This window comes from Anthonomus grandis, chromosome 10 (genome assembly GCF_022605725.1).
Source record: "Anthonomus grandis grandis chromosome 10, icAntGran1.3, whole genome shotgun sequence".
Taxonomy (NCBI): Eukaryota; Metazoa; Arthropoda; class Insecta; order Coleoptera; family Curculionidae; genus Anthonomus; species Anthonomus grandis.
In genome coordinates, this window is record NC_065555.1 from 15,816,000 (window position 1) to 15,842,553 (window position 26,554).

The 26,554-nt window shown below is 33.6% G+C and overlaps 1 long non-coding RNA gene across 2 annotated transcripts; it reads left to right on the plus strand.

Annotated features, from left to right (window-relative positions):
- The first annotated feature begins 1,168 nt into the window (after positions 1-1,168).
- Positions 1,169-2,318, plus strand: LOC126741650 (uncharacterized). Of its 2 annotated transcripts, none has more exons than XR_007662253.1 (3): positions 1,169-1,553; positions 1,605-1,805; positions 2,169-2,318. It is a non-coding gene; the product is annotated as an uncharacterized LOC126741650 (long non-coding RNA). The 2 variants fall into 2 exon arrangements; XR_007662252.1 differs by having other exon boundaries at positions 1,169-1,544.
- Positions 2,319-26,554: the final 24,236 nt, after the last annotated feature.

A 26,554-nucleotide genomic window follows, 5' to 3' on the forward strand; every position in this document is an offset into this window, starting at 1 on the left:
AAAATTATACCACTTCCTCGTTTGGAGCTATGGGCTTCACTGTTATTAACACAATTGGCAAAAAAGGCTATTTAATCTCTATCAGTAATTTTTCATGAATGTTATTTCTACTCTGATTCACAAATTTCGTTGTCTTGGATTCGAGAGCCAGCTAGTAAATGGAAACTTACGTAGCAAAACGAGTTAGTGAAATTCAACAAATAACAAATGTGGATGATTGGTATTATGTAGCGACAGATCAGAATCCAGCTGATTTAATTTCCAGAGGAACAAATGTAAACGGCTTGATTAAGTTGTCCTTTTGATCTAATTACCCACTATGGCTTAGTAATAATTGGTTGAACGATTATATTCATAAAAATATGATTGACTGAAAATTTACCAGAACAAAAAACTTTAGTTCTTATTGCAATTGTGAACCCATTTATATTTTATTTAAAATGTTCAAGACTAATTAAACTGAAAAGAGTATTTGCCTACTGCTTAAGATTTATACACAATTGCAGAAGTAAGAAAGATAGTAGATGTCTACGATTTTTATCTAGCGATGAGTTACAAGCAAGTCTTAACAGACTAATTGCCTTAGCTCAGAAAGAGTAATTTCCATTGGATTTTATCAATTTAAGTAACGGATAAAATATAAGTAAAAAAAGTGCATTACTTTCTTTAAGTCCCATATTTGTAAACGGACTTATACGGGTTGGAGGCCGATTACAAAACTCCAGTTATAATGACAAAAAATTTCATATTATTTTGCCAGCAAAGCATTATACTACAGTTTTAATTCTAGAGAACGAATATCGAAAACTTATCAATCAGAGAATATTTTTGACCTATAAGTAGACGTAACGATTGTAAAAAGATAGTAAGAATCTGTATTACATGTTATCCAATGGGTAGTAAGTATTTGATGGGAGACTTACCCAAGAGTAGAGTTACTCAGCATACGTTAAAAGACGAATATGCCCAGCCAATGAGAATCGAAGACGGGACGGAAAACCGATTGATCCCTTCTTTTACGTCCGCGAAATTTCGCGCCCGAATGGTATATTACTTTTGTTTTGTTTTCCCTAACCTAGATTGCAGGTTTTATTTGCTTTGCTTTCTGAATAATTTAATTATTATCGATAATTATTATTATATCGATTTTGCAAAATGTTGCGAAGTGATTACAATAATGATAGTGTTTAGTGTTGACTCCGGTGTCTGTAATATTCGGTTCTACGTTAATTTTGAGTTCAAAAACAAACATTTAAGTGTCTTGACTTTCAACTTCTAGTAAATTTTCCAGTGGCTTTTTTACTGTATAATTTCTTTTTTAGCTGCTGCAGTATCTGTTCATGATAATTATGGCAACACTAAAGTAAGATATAATTTTTTTAGTTCTTATCTGAATTATTATGTATTTTCAAGTCAATAAAATGCAATCTGCAAAGTCTGTGAGAAGGAAACTTCAAGCATATCGATGAGAAACAGACATCTTAAGAAGTTTCACCCAAAATGTGTTGGCCAGGAATACAAGAAACACATTACATGTCCAATATGTACCAACAGTACCCAGGCATTTTCTTATTTTAATTGTATATTTTGTTGTTTACTTTTAGGATTCAATAGCTCATGTAAAAAGAGAAATGACACAGTAGAAAGGCTAAACTTACTAACAAGCGGTAACCTGGCATATTTGATAAGGAGATATAATGTTGACTAAAGAGACGGTTATGATATGGTAGCCCCTGCTTTGAAAATTAATGGGAAAGGAAAAAATGACCAAGAGAAAAATTATGCATTTGTTTTCAAGAGAATTGGTATGTGTATGTATATGAAGATTACAATTAATACTTATAAAAAATTAGAGAGTTTTGAGTGTTTTAATAATGATGTAAATAATGAAAGTGCTCATGTATATGGGGGGTGATCCATCAATGAAAGACATATCTAATTTTCTGACTAATTTCATAATTATATTTTAGTTGTTCAGAATTGAAAAATTACTACATAAAAATAATTGCATGTCAAATTATTTTCATGTAGGTTGTCTTTTTTCATTTACAAATTGATGTGACCGTTTTTAAGGTGATTTTTTTTGCAATAAATATAGCAACTAGTCAAACTAATCAGCTTGTACCAACTTTGATTGAACTCCTTGTTCATTAAGCTTTAATTTTTAGGGGATTCTTATCCGGGACTGAATGATAACAAAAATTTGCTACATGAATTGAATTATGGAGAAGAGATTAAAAGAATTTAAAAGGATTATTTGTATAGATGGAACAAATATGAATTGTTATGGTATGGCTATATTTTACCTCTGTAGGTATGTATGTAACTAAAATATGATGGTGTATTATTTAGTATTTTGTGTTCTATTTAACTATAGTCTTTAACGGTTTTGGTGCAGAGTTAGTAGATATCAATTTTAAGAGGTTTGAGATTAGGTATTTGGTTTCTACCTATATAGGTGTACCTTTTCTTGGTATATCTTTTATCTTGAGACTATTTTAGCTAATTGATATTTTACTTATTTTCTATTTAAATTTTCAAATGTACTTAAATTTGGATTGCTATGTAAGAATCATGTTTTTAGAGCTGACTTTTTGAAGCATCAAAAACCTAACTGAATTGCTTCAAAACAGAGATGGAATGATGAGGAACAGACCCTCGTGAATATATTTATTTATGAAAATGTCTAAAGAACAGTATTTTTTTTCTTTCGTGGTATTACAAAAAAAAAATGTTGAATAGCAGATTGGGCTGTATGTGACCAGCAGAGATGACAATGCTAGCTAAAGAAGTGCTAGTCTACAGACCAAGCATGATGGATTTAGCCTCTTCTCTACGATCTTAGTTTTAAGTTGTTGATATTATATAATTTAATACATTTTGACAAATCTTAATATAATATAGAGCCCATAGTATACTTTACTTTAAAAACTATTATTAAGAAATATGTTATTAAATTTAAAATATATTTGCTAAAATTTAAAACATTTCAATAAGTTAGTCGGAATTAAGATATTTAATTATCTATAATTATTTAAATTATATTAAATTATTTAAATTATCTATAATATGAATATTTATTTAGCAGTTTATTTCCAACAAGCAAAGCCCAGTTACAGGAAAATCTACAATTAATGTTTCGAAAGTGTAGACAAGTATTAAATAACTATAAATTAAATAACAAAAAGAAAGAAAAATAAGGAAAACTTAAATTACTATAGTAACATCATGTATATATCAAAATTAAAGGATATGTAAATTAACATTAGAATGAACAAAGAAAGGGATTCATGGAACAACGAAAAAAAGGAAGAGAAAAGGAATTATGGTAACTGTTGGTTTGTCAGAGACAAAACTAGATCCTTTATGGGACATACAAATATGTCACAGGTTGATGATACTGAATTAAAAATTCTGCACATTTGATATACGGGATCCTGATGTTACAAAATGAATTGTTCTCCTCATGGCCGGAGATTGCAGATTAAATCTACCTAACATCAGATCATGATCATGTCCCCTAACAGGATATATTCCATCCTCACGAAGCATAAGAAACTTTAAAACCCTTTTCTGAATACTCTCGATGTAGCCAACATGGCATTCATAGAAAGGACACCACACCAAGGAACCGTATTCCAGTCTTGATCTAACAAAGGAAAAGTACAATAGTTTTATTGAGTTTCAGTTGTTAAAGAGTCGGCTATTTCGAATGACAAAACCCAGAAGTTTCAACGAGGAGGTCACTGTCTGTTCAATATGTGGCACAAATGTGAGCCTATTGTCGAATACAACCCCTAGATCTTTAATAGAAGTACTTCTACAGAGGATTTGATTGTCTATATTGTAATTAAACAAAACAGGATCCTTGGTTCGGTGAAAGGAGATCACACAGCATTTCGAGATATTAAGACATAACTGATTTCGACTGCACCACCCCCTAATTAGGTCCAAGTTACTCTGTAAGAACAAGCAGTCCAAGATATTATTGATACACCGGAATATTTTCAGATCATCAGCATAAGCTAGTCTAAGGCAGGAAATCAGTTCTATAAGAGCATTAATAAAAAAAAAGAAGTGGGCCGAGATTGGATCCCTGTAGGACTCCAGAAGTTGAAAGAAAGGTATTAGATCTGCAACCTTCCACCTCAACAAACTGTAGATGGTCAATAAGGTATGACGAAATTAGCCTTTCTGAGAAGTTGAATTCCTTGTTCAATTTTTCCAGCAGAATGCTATTATCTGATCAAAAGCCTTACTGAAATCAGTATACACTACAACAACCTGACTTTTTCTATCGAGGGCTGAAGAAATAAAATGAGTCACATTACAGAGGTTAGTGATGCACGACCTTTTAGGAATAAAACCGTGCTGATCTATAGAGAGTAGTGATTGAACTGATTGATTGATTGAAGATTAAAAATATGACATAAAGGCTGATAAAGGACAAACATGCAGTCTTTAGCTACAAAACTTGGAACACCATCTGGACCGGCTGTCAACTTGTTTTTTAGCATCCGACTAGCAGCAATAATTTCCTCAGTGGTAATTGATGGAAGAATGTTAAGGAGGTCTGAGGAATTAGAAGGAGGATAGGTTTCTGCGATGTTGATTGGATCTTTATAGGCATTCTAAAAAAGTTTGGCAAAAGCTGGCGCAATATTTTCTGTTCCTTAAAAAGAAATACCATTGGCATCGCACATGATAGACGGAAGTGAAGAGTGACCTTTCTTAGCTCTAACGAAAGACTAAAACGATGAGGGATCAGTGACAATGTTCTCCTCGGCTTGGGTCACAAATGAGTTATAGGCCTCACGGGCTTGAGATTTTACCGTCTGACGAAGCCTGTTGTATCTTGAAAGATTAAATTTAGTTGGAGAGGATCTATAATCACGATATGCTTTGTCCTTCTTAAAGATATTAGAAATAATTTGTTTTGAAAACCATACTGGAAATCGCCGTCGTCTTCGTTGTTTTAAAGGTGCTGAAGCAGCAAAAGCTGAATCAAGTCTTTTGTAAAGTTCCTTGCAAGCGCTGTCGACGTCAGAAGACTGCAAGACGGACAACCAGTCTGCATCAAACAACAAATTAGACATGAATGGAAAGTCTACTTTTCTGAAGTTAAACTGCTGTAGATTATTTGAACTTATAGAAGGATTATATTTATGAGGGGAAGCCGATTTAAAAGAAATTGTCAACGCAGGATGATGCAAATCTTCGTCAATAAGCGGTGATATACTTTTGATGACACTGACGTCGAAAATTGAAAAAACCAAGTCAAGAAGCCTATTATTAACATTTGGAATATTGTTAAACTGCTTAAGACCATTATGATGGGATTTTTTTGAATTTCAAAGTAATATCACTGTCATCACAATGATTTAAATAATTTTCAAATTGTCTTTGAAAACTACTCAGCAAGTAAGCTGCCTCAAAATATTTATGGAATATTTACTTCTTATGGCGACCCATCGGAATTTAATCAGAACAATGCCTAAACAGTTATACAAAAATTAAAATAAACACATATTTTTTAGGATTATTTGTAATATATATTTTGATTTTAATTGTTAAATAAAAGGTTATATGTTAATTATATGGTTTTTTTTGGAAATTCATATACTTTTAGTTATTCATCACCTAGCAATCTTTATCATCTACCCACATGATATTCTCTGATCCACATAGTTTAATTTCCTAAGTAATGTATAATTGGCTATTTAAATAAACTTCAAAGGTTCATTGACAATTATTATATTATGAAAATTATAAATTATAGGTATCTATCATAGGAATATGACATGCGAGAGGTTTTTTTCACACTAAATTTAATATATTACCATAAAAAAACATCTTTAAAACAAGCCAAAATACCAAAAAATACAAACTTTGAAGTATTATCAATAATAATAATGCCATAATTTTTAGATTGTTTAATGTGTTTTATATATACCGTACTCACTCATGCACTTGTACTTATTTACTAATTAATGCAGCAGCCCAATAGTATTCGGTTCCCTATTACCCACGTTTAAACTTCAACTAAAGAAAAAGGACCCTAGAAGTACTTAGTGTCCTGGATGACTGGTTTTTGTTTTTTTTTTAATATCTGACCGCATCCAACAACTATCTCCAGTAATAATGGATGTTGCTTTCATATCACTATCATAATAAAATGATTTCATTATGTTAGCGCTAGAGGTATGAAATGAAATAAGGTACTACAAATATATCTATAAAAATCAAATTTGGCAACTATTTATTTATATTTAAATAATTACCTATTTTCATATTCTTAAAAATCTTGAGCACGTCGTAAATATATATAAAAAAATCATTAATTTACTAATCTATGACAGCTACAAATATTTTTTTATTGAGCGTCTTTTATATATGGCATATGGCATTGCTTTTTCCATCTAAAATATAAATGCCTAACAAAACAAATTGCTATATTAGCAAATATATAATTAAGAGATGCCAAATCTCGCTGTTCAACTACATGCATTGAAAAATTTGTATTTTGAATTTTGGCGGTACGCAAGCCACGCCTTTGTGGTGCCGGAATGCTCTCATTGGCTGGGCATATTCGTCTTTTAACGTATGCTGAGTTACTCCATACTTACCATTTATAAATAGAGGCTGCGATTTCGCAGGGCCTTTTCTTTTAAAAGATCGCAGTACTGGGGGCGCAAAATTAGTAAAGGGCTATGTTTGTATTTTCATATATATTTCAACAAAAGCGATCCATCTTGAAACTGTATCCGATCTAACTACTAACTGTTTTATCGCAGCATTTAAGCGCTTCGTTGTCAGACGGGGCAAACTAAGTAACATGTACTCCGATAATGGTAAAACGTTTGTGCGCGCTGATAAGGAGTTGAAAAAACTTCATGAATTTGTGATAGAACAGGCCTAATTAGACGAATTTCATAGTTTTATTGAAGAGCAAAATATAAAGTGGCAATTTATCCCCTCACGTGCGCCAAACTTTGGGGAGATCTGAAAAGTAGGGGTTAAAAGTTTTAAGTTTATTTTTAAAAGAGTCGTAGGAGAAGCTTATTTACACTTGGAGGACTTTAATACAATTTTGGTTCAAATCGAATCTATACTCAACTCACATCCTTTATGCCCTCTATCGTCATCTCCTGAGTTATCCCCGCTCACTCCAGCACATTTTCTATTGGGAAGAAGTATCACAGCACTTCCTGAAAAGGATATCACACAAATCATGGAAAATCGCTTAAAACACTACGAGAGGTTGCAGCAAATTATCCAGCACTTCTGGTCGAGATGGAAAAAGGAGTATCTCTTTGAACTTCATGTCCAGAGCAAGTAGCAGATCGCTGTATTCTGAAAAGGACGAAGTTATTCGTGTTGTGACTGTGCGCCAGCTCAATAAACTTTTTAAATTACCAGTTACGAACATTTATGTATTTTCTTTCAAAAATTAAACGAAACAATAATAGCTTGCAGACAATAGATTGTACAGTGAATCAATTTTCTTTTAATTTTTTATAAGCATGTTTCGTCTACTTAAACCTAGAAAGAAGAAAGAAAGAAAGAAAATGTGCTATATTACGTAAGAATAATCTTGTGTACAAGCATCCTACAAGCTAAAAAAACAAAACACAAATACAATTTCAAAAATTGACAAAACAATGAACAAAATTAAACACAAGAAGACAAAACTTTTTGAACATACTTAAATTAAAGATAACTAAATAAAACAATCAATTACTAAATAAAGGTAAACTTGTTGACAAAACTAGAGAAGAAAAAAGGAAAAAAAGAAAACTTTCCAACATGTCCAAGGTTAAAACCTATCATTAAAAAAGTCATCCAGGTTATAATATGCGTTAGCCAATAAAAGCGACTTTAATTCTCTTTTAAATTTCTTAACATCCGATATATGTCTAACACACAGAGGAACATGATTGTAAATTTTTATACTTATGTAAATTAATGAGTTTTTGGTAAGGGAAGACGTAGCAATAGGTAGGGGATAATCATTTACACGACGAGTCAAATGGCCAGTGTCAGAGGGTAGTTTGGGAATTTTATGAATAAGAAGAGCAGCTGTTTCTAAGATAAAGAGCGAAAAAAGAGTTAGGATTTTTTCAGAAATGAAGAGGGGTTTGCAAGAATCTCTTAACTTAGCAGAACACAGGTATCTAACTGCTTTTTTTTGAATAACAAAGATAATGTTAAGTAGCCCCTTATTGGTTAAACCCCAAAAACTCAAGCCATACCGAATATGAGATTCAATAAGTGAAAAGTACACTGAACGTGCAACCACCCCTCCCAGCTCTTGTTTTGCCATTCTTACTGCGAAACATCCAGAAAATAATTTCCCAGCTAAATGTAAAATATGATCTTCAAACCGAAGGCGACCATCAATGGTAATTCCTAGGAACTTGCAGCACTCTTTATTCTGCAAGAGGGAATTTTCGTCAAACATCAGACCCTGAACATCGCACTTAAACCCCATAATAGACGTCTTTCTTATATTAAACACGAGCCTGTTGGAAGCACACCACCCTGATAAAATCTGAAGGTCTTCAAGGATACAAGTCTTAATATAGTCAGAATTTTTATGGCTCCATAGTATGGTGGTATCATCAGCAAACTGAACCACCTTGCCCTGCAGTTTCAATGAACTCAAGTCATCCACATACAGTAAAAATAACAGTGGTCCCAACACTGAACCCTGGGGAACGCCGCATTTTAGGGATCTAGAAGCAGACAAACGCCCAGACACTGAAACCTTTTGAGTACGATTTGATAGATAGGACTCAAGCCATCGCAATGCTATGCCTCTAAAACCATATTTATCGAGCTTAGATAACAGTATTCCATGATCCACACAGTCAAATGCTTTGGATAGATCACAAAACACTGCCGCCGATGACTCTCCAGAATTCAAGGACACATAGACGCTCTCCAAAAAGCTAAAAACATCATCATGAGTCCCTTTACCGGCTTGAAATCCAAACTGATTTGCAGACAAAATGCCATTATGATGTAAAAAGGACAAAATTCTGCTTTTTGCAAGTTTTTCAACTATCTTAGAGAGGGTAGACAAAATAGAAATGGGACGGAAATTACAAGGCTGATCCAAATCTCCACCCTTATAAAGAGGGATAACCACTGCCTCTTTTAAACATGAAGGAAAAATGCCATTATGTAAAGAATTGTTTATGGCAGAAACTAAAGCATTTAAGGCTGAATCAGGCAAAAAGAGTAACAACCTCGAAGATATCCCATCAGCTCCAGATGATTTATGGTTTTTTAGGCGTTTGATTTCATTTTTTACTTCGGTAAGTTCGGCAGGATGAAAGAAAAATGAATGCTCAAACGACACTTGTTGAAGATAGTGTAAGGGATCAATGTTACTACGAATGCCGTTGAGCAAGATATTAGGTATATCACAATAATAGTCGTTTAAAATGTCAGGTCTTAACTCCGGTTCCGATACTTTTCTATGGCAATGTCTAAAATCATTAATAATCGACCAACACTCTCTTTGCCTATTTGATGACATATTTAAGCGATCCCTATAATAATTAGATTTTGCTGCTTTAATTGTCTTTCTGTACAGACTACGGTATTTCTGATGATATACAAGGATATTTTCATTTGTGGTATATTTGCACAATTTAGTCAAAAAACGGAGGTTTTTAGCAGAAATTCTAAGGCCTCTTGTAACCCATGGTTTTCGTTTCTTAGTTTTAAGCCTCATTTTAGGAAAGCACTGATTGATCTTATCACACAGAACTTGAAAAAATAAGTAAGTAGGTGGTAGGTAAGTGGGTCAGAAGCCGTTTCAAGTGCATTCCAATATACCGAAGCTGTAGCAGCAGAAAAAGCATTGAAATTTCTCCTGCTGAAAATTCTTCCCATATAATGAGATGAAGATGATACAGTATTATATGGCATTTTAGCAAGAATAGCTTCATGGTCGGAAATACCAGATGGGAGTACTGTGCATAAAACGTCATCAAAATTTGTACATAAATAGTCAATTGTAGTTGCAGATGAAGAAGTTATTCGTGTGGGAGAAAGAACGTGCATTTTCAAATCGTAAGAATTTAAAATACTTAAAAGAGAAGTACGTGGCAAGGTTTCATCAGTGTAGTTGATATTAAAGTCACCAGCCAATATAACCTTAGAGTGTAGGGACAACTGGGATAAAATAGAATCAAGTTTGTCCAGAAACATAGCAATATCTGTAGGTGGCCTATAAACACAAAAAATATATAAATTAAAACGCTTACAAAAAGAAAGAGAGAATTCAAAAACATTCTCTAACAGATGATTATCATACTTATCAATATTACAAAAAATCGTTTCAATTGTTTGCCTAGCCAAGATCATGGTTTCTCCATGTATAGATTGTTGACGACAAAAATTTGATAAAGGAAGATAATCAGATATTAAAAAACATTCACTAGGCCTCAACCAGTGCTCAGTCAGAAGTACAATATCCGGAAAATTACATGTGTCCAGCAAAAGATGAAGCTCATCCATCTTGTTTCTTAGGGATTGTATATTAAGAATAAAGATACTTAAGTTTTTCGAAGAGCTAATTTTACTAGTAGAATATGAACATGAATGAGATTCAACTTTCGTGGACATGTCTATAAAAAAGAAGAATCCAATTCACGATCAGTAACTAGTTCAGACTCATTAATTTGATGATTCAAAGACAATTTATTCGATGAAATATTAATTTTAAAATATTTGAAAATATGTGCATGTAATAATGATTCCAAGTCTGAACCAAAGTTACTGGCGTGATTAGACTCCAAAATCCCACACAGATTAATATTATTCTCATGAAAAGTACGATAAAGGGCCTTATTACTATTATAGATAACATTATGGTTTAAATAAGTATAAGGGCTTGTCATCACTAAAGTGTTTGTATTAACATGATTTTGAATTAAATTTTTTAAAACATCAGATGCAGAACAAATTCCATTTAACATTACTATTAAAAAATCTTCTTTCGTAAAGTCCTTAACTAAATTTGATGCTGTCCTAATCACCTCACTGCTTGAACTGCCCGGCTTCAGGAAACACTGGACCTTGTAGTAAGCTTCAAACTTTAAACGTAAATGTTTTAGGAACACTCTGCTACAATTTCCACCAACAAAGAGAAGCCGAGGTCGACTATCGTCAGGTGTATTTGGCCTAGTTGGTAGCTGTGTTGGAGAATTAATAACAACAGATTTGGATATCTGTAACTGTTCCTTCAATGCACAAATGTCGGAATAACAGGTATCTTTTTCAACCTCCAACACCTTTACGGAGTCTAACATCTTCTTATTTAAATTAGTTAAGTCGTTTACGTCTTTTTGTAGCAAGTTTATTTCAGTCTTATAGGTTGAAGACTCATTTTCTAATGTTTTTATCGTTACTATTAAATTTTTATTTAGGATATTTAGCTCGCTTATTTGTGAATTGAACTTAAGACTTGCCCTTTCGCTCACTTCCAGTAATGCCAACAATTCACCTTCTTTAATTTTTAAGTTTTCCAATTCAACTTTAAGCTCTTCATTCCGTTTATGCAGATTTTCCAGGGATGAGGAAAACTTCTTTTCGGCCTTCGACACTTCATCTTCAAAAACCATGCTGTTTCTTCTCATTCTCTCTATATGTCTATCCTTCTCTTTCAATTCTGTCAACAAATCATAAATCTTTTGCTCATTAATTTTTCCTTCCTGATCTCTTTCATTAAAATCATCTTGACATCTTTGTGAGCATAAAATCCTATAGCCTCCCAGTTTTATGGCATCACAATTTCTTTCCAGACAACTTGGGTGGAATATTAAAATACAAGAGATGCAGCAATAATTTGGAAAATCCCTCTTCTGACAACATTTGAAACTGCGGTTCATTTTAGATTATAAGGCAATGTTATTAAATTGAAATAAATATTAAAACAGGAACTGCAAGTAAACAGTAACTTGAACTTAAACCCAAAGCAGGAAACAAACGTACAACAAAACACACAATTGCACGTCCTACGGTTAATGTTCAATTATTTCAAGTTAAGGTCAATGGTAGCCAGATAATTTAAATTTAGTCAAAACAGGAACTGATTATAAAACAGAAACATTTACTGACGCAGGAACTTAATTAGTTTTTTTGAAAACACTTGTACCGCGAAAATATAGCACGTTAATGTAAACACGCAACACTAGATCAAAACAATTTAAATTAAATCAAAACAAATCAAAACAAAAACAAAACTGAGCACCTAAAACCGTTCAGTTAACTTTGAGAGATACTACGCAAATCATACATAATAAACTTTAAAAAAAATTGTTTTTGCTAAACCGTTCTTATTATTCCTCAAATATTATCCAATTTAAAAGCAAGTTTTCCTTTACTTAAAACAGGCAATACAGATGATGAGCTGCTTTTATATCTAGAGGACTCTCGCTTTAAAACGTTCGATTGAAAGTTAATTTTTTATGTTTATAGAAGTGAATTTGCTTATGTTTAATTACTATGAACCTAAAACTATAATTGGTGAGTTATTATTTGTAAATGGTAATATATTTACCGAATAGTAGACAAATTAAAAAAAAATCCTCCTATTTAATTACTCACAAAAAACATTATCATTTAACTAACCTAATGTTAAAAGTTCAATACTCAATCCACTAAATGCAAAAAATAAAATGAGAAAACGAGCAAACAAATAAAATATGCAGAACAATATTTAACCCCTTAAGCAAAAAAAAGAAACATTTACGTACGCTCAAAGGGATGAAAACTAATTAACCCCCTTTCATAAAATGAATGTGGAATAGCAAACCTGAAACCCACGCTTTCAGGTAGGTTTAAGCCTCCCCACCCTTCTATAAAAAGTTTAAAGTTCAAAAAGAAACCCGTCCTGAGAGAGATATGAAAAAATTACTGCTAATCCAGGCTAAATTCATCCTATTTCTGGAATGTCGTTAATCGATAGGGCGTCTAATAGGCGTCACATATGGCATGGGACACGAACACAGCTTTGTGGGTCTCTTTTCGGGCCAGTGGACTGGAATATGCCAGCAGCCTCTAAAGAATTATTGTTTTGAATCGTTTCAGCTCTCCTCACTCTCGAGTGTTGCATGCATGGGATGGCTGCGCTCATTTTGTATATCCTAATCTGGGGTCTCTTCGTTTTTGGTTTGTTAATATTTGAGTGCTTTGGCCTTAGACAAAGAAACGATCGGTTTTTTATATCGAACATTGCATAACTTTAAAGGAGATGTATAACATTTTTGTATGAAAATTGCGGGAACATCATGTTTGTACTATAATAGATCTTTAAAACTGTGTGTCGTCAGCATATAGCGAAAGAAAAAGAGAATGAAGAAAAAGAAAAATCTGAAGAATATCGTCATTCACAGCGACAACAACTGTTTTGTTATTGTTTTGGATTTTTCTCTAAAGTCAGTAAAATTTCGGTTAATTTGTGCAAAATAATTAGTAAAGTAAGTAAAAGTAAAAAACTAGTATCTTAGCATTATCAATTAAGGTCAGTACTTCTCCTGAACATAAAGGCAAGTGTTAAATTGACCGATAAGGTGAGATATTTATGGTACTGCTTACCTGCTATCTACGTGCTAGTGCGACGTTGCCGCATGCTTGACGCCTTTTTTCTTGGATGCTCGAATTAACAAATATTTACATAATTTTGAAAATGGAGTATCATATAATATGTAAAAAGAAGAAAAGAATTTTTGCAAGTGACGGACGTCCATCAAAAGTATGCACAAAATGTGCAAAATTGATTTCATCTGAAGCCTTGGAATTAAAAGGCACCCTAGTAATGAAATTTTATTGTGCCAGATGCACACAATTTTAAAACACAATTTGAAACAAATACACTACTGCAAATAACTATTGAAGACAAAAATAATATAATATCAAGCAAGGATGAAATTATTGCTTAGAAAGCAAATAAATGATATGGAAGCCAGGAATTCTCAAATGATATCATACAGTTTTGAGGTTTAGCAAAATTAAAATGTAAGCCAATCATCAAACTTAAATCCAATTGCCATTCCAAACAACATACGAAGCTACACGAAAACTGACGAAGCTGTACGAATCCACCAAAGAAGTGTTATATCAATATGTTAAGCCTGCAGTTATTAGAGTTAGAATAGAAAATTCTCGTGACATTATCAAACGGAGGTGTAATTATTAAATCCCATCCAAACAAGACATTGAGAAACTAAAGAAGGATGCCGAGAACAATTTGAGTGACATTAGTTACAAAGTCCAATTAACAAAAATGAGAAGATTTCAATTTAATATTATTATGAAAATGTAAATACGTTAATTCTCCTGGTTTTTGTCCTATTTTATTAATATTCTGTAGTTAAAGTTGATTCGCAGGGCTTATTTATGGTTCTACTTACGTTTGGTATAATATTTTTATCTATAGTGTCTAGTTTTTAAGTAGTTTATCTTGTTTGAGGGCCCCATCTTGAACCCAATTTAGGTTATTTAGGTTATATTATTATAAATCCCTGTATTTTTAACTTTCTAGAATGTATATACTTGCTTGCTTTAACTGTCAGTATTGTCTTGCTTTGACTGCAGAAATTGATGGAGTTCCTATTAGGAAAGTTTGACGAACAAAAGGAAGAACAAGAATAAAGAGACCGTAAACAAGAAGAACAAGACAAGAAACAGGAAGATTTATTAAAGACAATTAAATCTGACCTGAACAAAGAAAATGAAGACCTTATTAACACTTTATAAAGACCATGAAAGCAGACTTACTGAATTTAAAAAGGAGCAGGACGAACGAGACAGAAAACAAAAAAAACGAGATTTACAACTTAAAGCAGATGGAGATAAATCAGAAACAATTCATGACTAACTTTGAAGCAACAGTGAAAGAAGAATTGGAGCAAGTACAAAATCCAGTAACTAGAGATGAAAGTAAAGCGGACTCCTCTTCAGCCTAATCCTGGAATGCAAACAGTAATGAAAGTGAAGCCATCAAAATTTGACGGCAAAGAAGCGTGGAGTACATACTTGAATCAGTTTGAGGCCGCTGCTAGGAGAAATCGCTGGGATAACGAAGAAAAGGCAATCAATCAAAAGCTATGCCTTAAAGAAGCTACAAAAGTATTAAGAATGGTGCCATCGAAGGATCAGCTCAATTTCGATGTACTGATGCGTACCTTAGAAATGAGATACGGTGAAGCCCATCTAACACAAGTGTACCAGACCCAATTAAAATCTAGGAAACAACAACCTGACGAAGGACTTCAACAGTTTGAGGCCGATGTTGCTCAATTAGTAAATCTGGCTTACCCTTCAGCCCTAACAGAGTTCTGAGAACTAATTTGTATAAATTGTTTTAATGACGAAGTTCGAGATCCAGATACTAACCACGCTCTAAGGATGGCTGATCATAAAAGAATTTCGGAAGCTTTGGCCCATGGACTAGAGTATGAGGCAGATTTTCAAGCAACTAGAAGGTAGACACGAATAAGATAAATCAGAACTTCGGAAAGTGATCTCGAAGACCGCCTAAAGAAGATTGAGTCATTATTAGCAAGGAAACCTAAAATACCATTCCAATGCTGAAATTTTAATGAGGAGGGGCACCCGAAACGTCAATGCCCCAAGCCTTTGAGAGACCCAAGGAACCAGGAAAACTTCAACTAGTCAGTTTTATGGGGCGCAAGCCGGCTGGGTGCTACAAAGCCCCACGTATAAGACTAAACCGGCTGCCACGTCCTGAAAAGAGCTTGGTAGTACCGGGAAAAATTTGCGGCCGTGAATGTGAGATGGTGGTGGATACAGGATCAAGTCATACTATCGTGAAGCCGAACATCGTAGCTCAGTGTAGACTTTCAGCTTCACCCAATATAATTCTGGATTCTGCGGATGGAAAAAGGATTCCGTTTCTTGGATTACATGAATCTACAGTCACCATTGGCTTAACAATATTCTAAGAGCTAGCACTAGTGGCAGAAATCATGGATGATGTCATATTAGGATTAGATGTAATGAATGCTCAGAAGTTAAAAATTGATGTATATAACCGGATATTGACGACGAGAAATAAAGAGATTTTTATGCACCACCTATATGAAGATAAAGTAAATACCAGAATCGTAAAGTTATCCAAGGATATTACCATACCAGCAAATTCAGAGGTGGTGGTCGATGCTATAACTGGGAAAAAGAGGGAGAAACTGTTTTGGCTGAGCCCATGGAAAACTGCAAACTATATGGTGAAGGAATTTTTTCCAGACAAGACGTTATCTACGCAGAAGAAAACTACTATTCTGATTCGAATGGTAAATTTAAAAGGATATGATCAATACCTAAAACAAGGAGAGAGCATTGGCGTATGCTCCGAAGTAGTAGCAGTCATGAAAAATGCTGATAGAAGTCGTTGCTGTTAGAAGCTTGTTTACAAAACCTATTTGAAGAATCTTCTGCCGATTTAATCATAGACCAGTGTAGTGAATTGCGACGTATTCTTGAAGAAAATCAAGATGTATTTTCCTTGCACGATAATGACCTGGGAAGTACTGGTTTGGTGCAGCATCGAATTAACACTGGAGAAGGTGAAGTTTACTCAATGCTTCAAGAAATGAGAACACAAGAAGTAATATAACCTTCCCAGAGTCCTTGGACATCTCCAGTTGTACTAGTAAAGAAAAAGGATGGATCCACCAGATTTTGTGTTGACTATCGGCGACTAAATGACATTACCAAGAAAGACAGTTATCCCCCACCAAGAATTGACGACACCCTGACTATCAACACGCTATCAAGTTCGCATTGGTTCTAAACGCTCGATCTGAAGAGGGACTACTGGCAGGTAAAGATGCACCCAGAAGATAAGGAAAAGACCGCGTTCTCGACTAAAACAGGACTTTGGCAGTTTATAGTCATGCCCTTTGGACTCTGCAATGCGCCAGCTACCTTTGAGAGAATTATGGGAACAGTGTTACGGGGAATGACTTGGGAATCATGTCTAGTTTATCTGGATGACTTCAGCATACTAGGAAAAACATTTGAAGATCATTTGAAGAATACTCAAAAGGTACTGGTTAAGCTCCGAGAGGCCAACCTGAAGCTAAGTCTTAAAAAATGTTGTTTATTTCAAAAAGAAGATCGATACCTTGGCCATGTGAGAAATGTACAACTTGGCCATGTACAAAAAGGTGTCAACACTGATCCAGATAAAGTAAAAGCAATCGAAAATTGGCCACGACTCACTGACAAACACCAATTAAGAAGCTTTCTGGGCCTTTGTACCTATTACAAAAGATTTGTAAGAAATTTCGCTAACCTTGCAAAACCTCTACATAACCTCACGGAGGACAAAATGGTATTTAGTTGGTCAACAGATTGTAAAGACGCATTTCAACGGCTAAAAAGAGCACTGTGCACATCTCCCATTTTAGCATGTCCGATTCCTGGACAAACTTTTATTTTGGATACCGATGCAAGCAATGTTGGAATTGGAGAATTGTGCGGATCGTGTTGATTCATAGCATTTGGCATACTTGTTGGAATATTCGTGACTCAAAGTTCCTTCCCTTTTCTGAACGTAATATCTCTCTGGGGACACCAAAACGACAAATCCAGTTCTGGAGCAGCACTTTAGCTACTGTCGTTGCTTCTTGATTTAGAATCGGATAAACCTCGGGCAACTTACTTAAGTAATCCATAGCAACAAGATCATATCGATTTCCGGAGCTACTAGTAGGTAAAGGTCCTGCTACATCTATGGCAATTCGTTCAAAGGATACACTAACAAGATACTGCATCATTTTTTCTCTGGTCCGGGTTCTTGGTTGACAAACACTGCTTACACTGTCGGAACCAGCGTTCAACATCTTCATGACTGTTCAGTCAGTAAAACCGTTTACTCACTTTTGCCAAGGTCTTACTAGCTCTTAAATGTCCTCCGCCAACACCATCATAGACAGCTTCAAGAACTTGTGGAATCCGCTTTCGAGGAAGGACTGTCAGATATGTCTTTTCTTTACCATCTACGCTCTCCCAGACTCTTTTTAACAATCCATCTACTATAACCAACGAATTCCATTGAGACCAGTATGCTTTTAGTTCTGGAGATTTGTCAGAAATTTCTTTCCATTCTGGTTTTGAAATTTCCCAAGACTTCAATTCGTATATAAGAGCAAATATTGGGTTATCACACTGATCCTTGATTAAATTAGCTGCGTCCCACTCTTTGGGACTGTTAAGGCCAATAGATTACAAGTAAATACCTCTGGATGCTGTTTTGATTCCTTTTTAAGACAATATTGACACGTCCCAATGCAGAGTCTTCTCGATAAAGCATCGACATTTTGGTGATATTCACCTTTTCTATGTTCTATTGTAACGTGATACTCTTGTAATCGTTACAGCCACCTTGGTATTTGTGCTTTAGGTCAGTGAAACATCCATTTTAGAGAGACAAGGTCAGTCCTAAGGATGAATCGTTGACCATACAAATGTTTAAAGAATATTCAAAAGGTATTTGTTATCTGAGGCTAAGCTGAAGCCCTAAAAAATGTTGCTTATTTCAAAAACTAAAGGATTTTTGGAAGCCCAATTTAGTGGATGGCTTTAATAAGACCTTAGGCCAAGATGGAGACCAAGAAATTGATGGACCTGATATTAAGGAAGTTTGACGAGCAAAAAATATAACAAGAGGAACGAGACCGTAAACAGAGGGAAGAACAAGAAGAATAAGACAGTAAGCAAAGGAAAGAACAAAAAGAACGAGACCGTAAGAAGAGAACATCAAGTACTCGTAGAACGAGACAAGAAACAGGAAGATTTACTTAAGACAATTCAATCCGAACTGAAGAAGGAAAATGAAGACCTGATTAGGACCGTGAAAATGACTTACTGAATTTAAAAGATAATCTTAAAAAGAAGCAGGACGAACAAGACAGAAAACAAGAGGAATAAGTTTTACAACTTAGAGAAGATCTGGAAGTAAATCAGAAATAATTAATAACTAACTTCGAAGCAACAGTGCGCAAGAATTGGAGCAAGTACAAAAAAGATCCAAGAACTTAAGATGAAAGTAAAGCGAACTCCTCTTCATCCTGATCCTAGATTGCAAACAATGATGAAAGTGAATCCACCCAAATTCGACGATAAAGAATCATGGAGTATCTACTTGAATCAGTTTGACGCCGCTGCTAGACGAAATCGCTGAGATAACGAAGAAAAGGCAATCAATCTTGGGCTGTGCCTTAGAGGAGAAGCTACAGAAATATTAAGAATGGTGCGTACCTTAGAGATGAGATACAGTCAAGCCCATCTACAACAAGGGTACCAGGCTCAATTGAAATCTAGGAGACAGCAACCCTAGGAAGTACTCCAATAGTTTGAGCCCGATGCTGCTCGATTAGTAAATCTGGCTTATCCTTCAGCCCCAACAGAGTTCCGACAACAAATATCTATAAATTGTTTTATTGACGGGGTTCGAGATCCAGATACTTACCATGCTCTAAGAATGGCTCATTATAAAAGTATTTCAGAAGCTTTGGCCAATGGACTAGAGTATGAGGCAGCTTTTCAAGCAACTAGAAGGCAGATGTGGATAAGGCAAGTCAAAACTTCAGAAAGTGATCTCGAAGACCGCCTAAAGAAGATTAAGTCATCTTTGGCTAAAAAACCTAAGAGACCATTTTGCTGTTGGAACTGTACTGAGGAGGGATACCTTCAACATCAATGCCCCAAGCCGTCACAGACCCAAGGAACCAGAAAAATTTTATGAGGTGCAAGCTAGCTGGGTGCTACTAAGTTCCACGTATTATAATAAACCGGCTGCCACGTCCTAAAGAGAGCTTGGTACTACCGGAAAAAAAATACGCGGTCGTGGGTGTAAGATGGTAATGGATACAGGGTCCAGTCATACTATCGTGAAGCCAAACATCGTAACTCACTGTAGAATTTTACCACCACCAAATTTAATCCTGGAGTCAGCCAATGGAAAAACGATTATGATAATTGAGTTGCACATGAAGCTAAAATCACCATATTAACAATTTTACAAGCATATTAATGACGAAAATTGAAGAGATTCTTATGCAATATCTACATGAAGATATTGGAAATGTCCGAGTTGTTAAGTTATCTCAGACTATTACACTACCCTTTATCGGGAATAAAAACCAGAATAAATAAAAGAATTAAAATTAAAAACATTATACAATAAGGACATCTACGATTCAAAATATAAAATTTAAACTTAGGACGATACAGATTTCTACATATTAAAAGAAGGTACTATAAGGAACTATTATGTATTAACGTTACGTTAATGGAAAAATTTAAACTTTGATTAATACAAATGTTAAAAGATAAGAGTTAAAAATAATAAAGGTAAAAGTAATTTTCTAGGGCTAATTGAATAAAAAAAACGTGAACTATCGAACTTAGTTTGCTCATTAATGCATGTGCAGTCTAGGGAGTTTATGGCCCTATTTATTTCAAATGCCTCTAACAAGTCCAATTGTAACCCTTTCTCACAAACATGCAGAATCTCAGTGTTAGATCCCGGATCAAAATTATGGCCAGACTCTAATATGTGGTTCGCAAAAGGAGAATTGGTATTGCTTATAAAAGTATTTTTATTCGGGTGATAAGTGTAGCTGATTTTAACATTGATATTAAATTAAATTAGTCATGCAACTCAGCTTATTTCTTTGTGTGAAACTTTCGATTTGAAGCAGCTTATAACCGAGCCTACTCGTATGACCAACAACACTAGTTCAATTATAGATCTTATTTTTACAAATCATGTTGGCATTTTGAAGTCTGACATAATAACCTCTACATTTTCTGACCATTTTGGCGTTTTTTGTGAATTTAATGTCACGGAGTCTTATAGATCCTTAAAAGATATAAACCTAAACAACTTTCAAGAGGGTTTGGAGGCTGTTCCATTTCATTTAATATATGAATTCGAATCCATAGATGATAAGATACATTTTTTAAACAATAACTTACTCAAATTGTTCGACAAGCATGCTCCTATTAAAACTATAGTTGTTCAAAAAAAAAAAAGATTCTCCGTGGTTAACAGATAATATTAAACTATTGCAAAAATTAAGAAATAAGGTATTAAAGGATTTTAAAACAACTAAACTGCCAGCTAAATAGAATTATTACAAACAGCTTAAAAACTATACCACAACAGCGATTAGAGCGGAAAAAAGGGCTTTTTATAGTGATAGATTTGAGAATTGTACATACAAGGACAAGTGGCGTGAACTAAGAAAAATATTGCTATCAAAGTAAAAGCAAATTCCTAAATCTTTTGTAAATAGCGACAATTTTAATTCATATTTTATAGATAGTACAAGAATGACAAATATTGATAATTGTGATGAGTTAATTAATTCTTATGATCAGAATGCATTACCAACCTTAAATAAATTTTCTTTTCATCCCACTGATTATAATACAATTTCTGCAATTAAATCACGTATTAAGTTTAAAGCATTCGGGGTGGATAATCTTAATATTACGTTAATTCCCAAATGCTGGAAAGAAGCCTTTGTGTTGCCATTGCCGAAAGTACATAATCCAACAGATTTTAGTCAATTTAGGTCTATCAGTATTTTACCAACGTTTTCAAAATTTCTCGAACGTATTCTAGACTCTCAAATTCGTCGTTTTCTTAATAATAATGATATTTTACCACCTAAGCAATCTGTTTGTTATTCTTCTTCTTAATAATATTTATAGGATATCCATTGTTTCGAGCGATTTGTAAAATAATATTATATTCTTTTTTGAAATTAATACCGTTTAGTGGAATATTAAACAATCTGTGAAAAAAAAAACAAATAAAAGCGGCAAATTCTTGGCTAAAGGGATTGTTAGAGGTAAAGGACATTACTGTATCTGTAGCTGAAGGTTTACGATATATTTGATACTCAAAATGATTATTGTGATTAGTGATTAAAAGATCTAAAAATGGTTTAAACTTGATTCTTTCTCTAACTCAAAGGTAAACCGTATGTTGAGATCACCGAACATAAACTAGAATAGAAGGATCACTCTAAGCGCCGCCCAAAATGTTGCCTTTCTCACTCGCTTTCTGATGCTACTCTTTTTTGCTGCCCGGTGGCGACTGCGTTATACAGGGGCGTCTTCAATATTAGAACTATAATAGCGTTGTGCGGAAATTTTGTACTTTAAAAATGCCGGCGATATGTTGCGTAAATGGCTGCAGGAGTAAAAGGGGATATACATTTTTTTAAAAATAAAAATGGATTAGTTCACAGAAAAAAATACACGCTTTTCTTCAGTATTTCTTAAATATCTCGGAAAATTGAGATCCTACAAAAAAATGTAATAAACAAAAGTTGGTTTAAAAACAAAAGATTGGCTTTTGTTTGATTTATCTAGGTGCTATAGGCGCTAAGATACAACTGTGTGAACATAACCCCTTTTTTTAGATAACAAAATATAATGACGTAGAATAATAACGTGAAATAATTAAAAAAAAAACATTTTTTAGACAAATATCTAGCACATTTTTTCAAGTATGTACTATCAAAAACTTTAAAAATAAACTCAGTCATTAGCATAAAAATTAAAAAAGTTAGGAATAAAATAAAAATAATTGCAGTTTTAAAAAAAATTATCAAAAAAAAATTATGTATTTATTTCAAAAATTAAAGCGTAGCCTTCTATAATGGACTATATATAGGTACCAATAATATGTTCAAAAAGTATCAGCGATTTAGAGTACATATTTTTTTTAAATCGTGATTTTAATCTAAAAAAATGCAAAATTTTTGGTAATATTCTGTTATTAGTGGTGGTTTTTAATAGTGAAAGCTATCCGATTTATTATCAGTTGCATTGCAATCATTTGAATGATATAAATGTTAGCCACTTATACCGTCTAACCATACTTAAAACTGCATTTTTTTCGTCATTAAGGGTGGTTTTTAAGGGTTTAAGTTTCAAAATATTGATGTGTACTATAATCCCCAATGTAAAACTATATTTATCTTGCATATTTATATGAATTCTAGGTTGTAAAACACCTATTTTCGTTTTATTTTAATTTTAGTGGTTTGTTCTTTCATCCCCTATTTTAAAAGCAAATAATTAGGCATTTAATAAGTTTTTTTTATTTAACTGCCTTTTTATATTTCACTGTTACCGAGTTCCATATGCTGAGTGTTGTTATCACGTTATTATGTAAATTTTATTAAATATTAAAAAAATGGCTATATTAACGAAGTTATTATTAATTAAGTGTATGTAATATTAGGTAGGTAGTATTACACGCTGCCCGCCGCGATGTACGAAAATATTCCTTATTAAAAATGTTTCAAACACCCCCCGTATCGTAAAGGATTGCCGCCGAAACTAAATAATGATTTACGACCGGGTAAAAAAAGTCGGCACTGTTTAGAAGTCCCTACTTCAAACGGCCGCAAGAGATTGAACCTACTGTCTTGTTCTTTATACTGTGGTTGAGATGAACAGAATTAATGAAATCAACAAAGTTTTCAAGGTCGTCTTTGGTTCTATTAAAAATAGTAAAAATGTCTACGTAGCGAACCCATGTTTTTATATGTTTTTTAAATAAATGGTGTTCCGAAATTTGTTGTTATAGTTTATATAATAATATAAACAGTTCGGCTAAAGAAGGTGACAAATGAGAGCCCATTGCCAATACAGATTTTTTGTTCGAAAAAATTATTGTCAAATTGAAAAAAGTTTGGAAGGAGCATACAATTAACTAAAGAACACAAATCCAAAATAAAATGACTGGGTAAATTAGTGTTAATATAAAGTAGTTTAAGTGTCTGTAGTTATTAAGTTTCCTTAATGCTTCAAGAAATAAGAATACAAGGACTGATAGAACCTTCCCAGAGTCCTTGGACATCTCCAGTTGTATTAGTGAAGAAAAAAGAGGATTTACCAGATTTTGTGTAGACTATCGGTGACTAAATGACATTACCAAGAAAGACAGTTATCTTACTTCTGACACCAAGTGTAACGAAATTCGGGAACACACTTTTATTGGCAACATCAAAAACACTAACCTAACTTGTCTTGACTGTCGTTTAATTGTTTCCAGGTAAAAACTGACTAAACAATTAAGGCTGAATAAAATGTCACGAAGCGCGTCCTTTTTAAAGTCCGATGGAACAGTTTCGAAATATTTAGAATTTCTTTATTGTTTTTGCCGAAAGAGACCAATAATTTTAGGAGAATACTTACAGTCAAAGCAAGCAAGTATATAAATTCAAAAAAATTTTAATAACAAGGATTTAAAATAATATAACCTAAGTAACCTAAATTAGGGCAAAAATTAGACCCTTAAACAAGATGAAGTACTTTAAAATTAGACACTATGATGAAAATATTAAACCAAACGGGAGTAGAACCCTAAATAAACCCTACGAATCATGTTTTAACTATAAAATATGAATAAAATAGTATAAAAACTAGAAGAATAATTTACGTATTTACATTTTCATTTATCCGTGGATGAGGGATAATCCAAATTTACCTACACAAAATTCAAGAAAAATTTCACTAGACTTATATTTTTAACTTCGTCATATGTTTTCACTTTTTAAATTTAAATAATATGACATGAAGTTCGTTGATAAATAAATAAATATATCATCTGGAATTACAACGTAATTATAAAATTAAAAACTGAGAACCTTGTACGGTATTCGAACTCGCGACCTTTGTATTTGCGCTTTACCTAATTGGAAACTCAGCTAGAATTAAAGCTAGAAACCCTCGAATTTTCAGCTGTAGGAAATCAACGAAGCCGCACACGTCCGCATAGAGAATGGAACGGGACAAAGAAGACAAAAACAATTAGTGTAATTTTCATGACACCAGTGCCATCTAGGTATAAATAATGAGGCGAATCTGTCGTTATAAATTTCTCTCATTGCTGTGAAAAATTACGCCGGTAATTTTCGGGATATGATTCGTTCGTTATTCGCCGACGGCTCTTTTATCGTATTTTTTGGGTCGGTTTTTGCTCTGGGTCATCTATTATGTATGTAATTAGAATAATTAATTTAAATATGAAGTTACGTATTTATTTCGCTAGTGCTGTTTAAAAGAGATGAAAACTCAAATAAAAAAATAATTCAAAGATATTTTTAAGATTTACTGGCATACTATTAGTAATAATATTTCTTTTACATGTTATTATTAAGTAATTTATCTCGGCAATAATTTTTAGATTTCGTTTGTTCAGTGAGTAATTGAGGAGTTCGCGTGCATAACCGGATATATCCGCTTTCAGAAAATTTTCAGGAAACACGAAAAACACCCTGTGTGTTTATATTTAAAAATAGTAATATTTTAAGAAGCTTTAATTAAGCGGGGTTGATCAAAATTAACAAATCGTCATTATTAGCAATAGAAGCTTGTATACAGTGCATCCCAAAAGTAATGTCTAAATTCATTTAAAATTCAGGGATGGGTTCGAAAAAAAAAACGCTCGGACCCGTCGATTTTTATTTCAAGTTGCGCATTTTTGTACGTGAAGTTTGTATATACAGGGTTGCTCATCAACTAAATTTTTTCAAATAAAAGCACCTTTTTTATTTCATTTTTGAATTTTGCGTGGAATTCTACGTATGTTTCATGCATCATGTCCTATACCTAAAGTCAACAGTTACCGAAAAAAAAACGACTAAACATTATTATTGAAGTTCACCTTACGAGTCACCTTATCTCTGAGAATTTTTATACAGAGCAAAATTCTATTCATTCGTGTTTTTTTATTGTTGGCTGGTGACCGTGTATTTTCATAGAAACTGTATGACAGTTATACGCCAAACAGATATTGTCAAGTGTGAAGCGTACGAGCAAAGTTGCGGTTTTCACAATGGTAAAGTTAACGGAACGAGAAAAAATAAAAATTCTGTGCATGGCTTGGTTTGGTGATAGAACATGTAGTCAAAGAGAAGCTGCTCAATTATTCAATGAAATCCATCCTGATCCTCCTATATGTCAAAAGGTGGTGAGTAGAATAGAAGCTAAATTTAGAGAATTCGGTCATGTTAGAGATCTGCCGAAATCTGGTCGTCCTGCTCGAGATGAAAATGAACAACTTGATGTTTTGCTTTCTTTGGAAGAAAATCCATGCACTCCTCTGTCGCAGATTGGGGCAAATTTACACATGGCGAAATCTATAGTTCACCGAATAAAAAGCATAAATATCACCCCTACAAAGTTATTCTTGTGCAAGAGTTATTTGATGACGATTTCGATAGCCGAAATGAGTTTTGTGAACGCTTACAAAACATGTGCAATCTAAATAATAATTAAGTAACAAATATTATTTTTTCCGATGAAGCCACGTTCTGTTTGAATGGTAGTGTGAACAGACAAAATTGTCAATATTGGGCAACAGAAAGTCCTCATTGGATGATAAAGGTAAACACCCAGTACCCTCAAAAACTAAATGTGTGGTGTGGAATAGTGCGCGGAAGAGTAATAGGTCCCTTTTTCTTTGAACAGACTTTAACGGGAC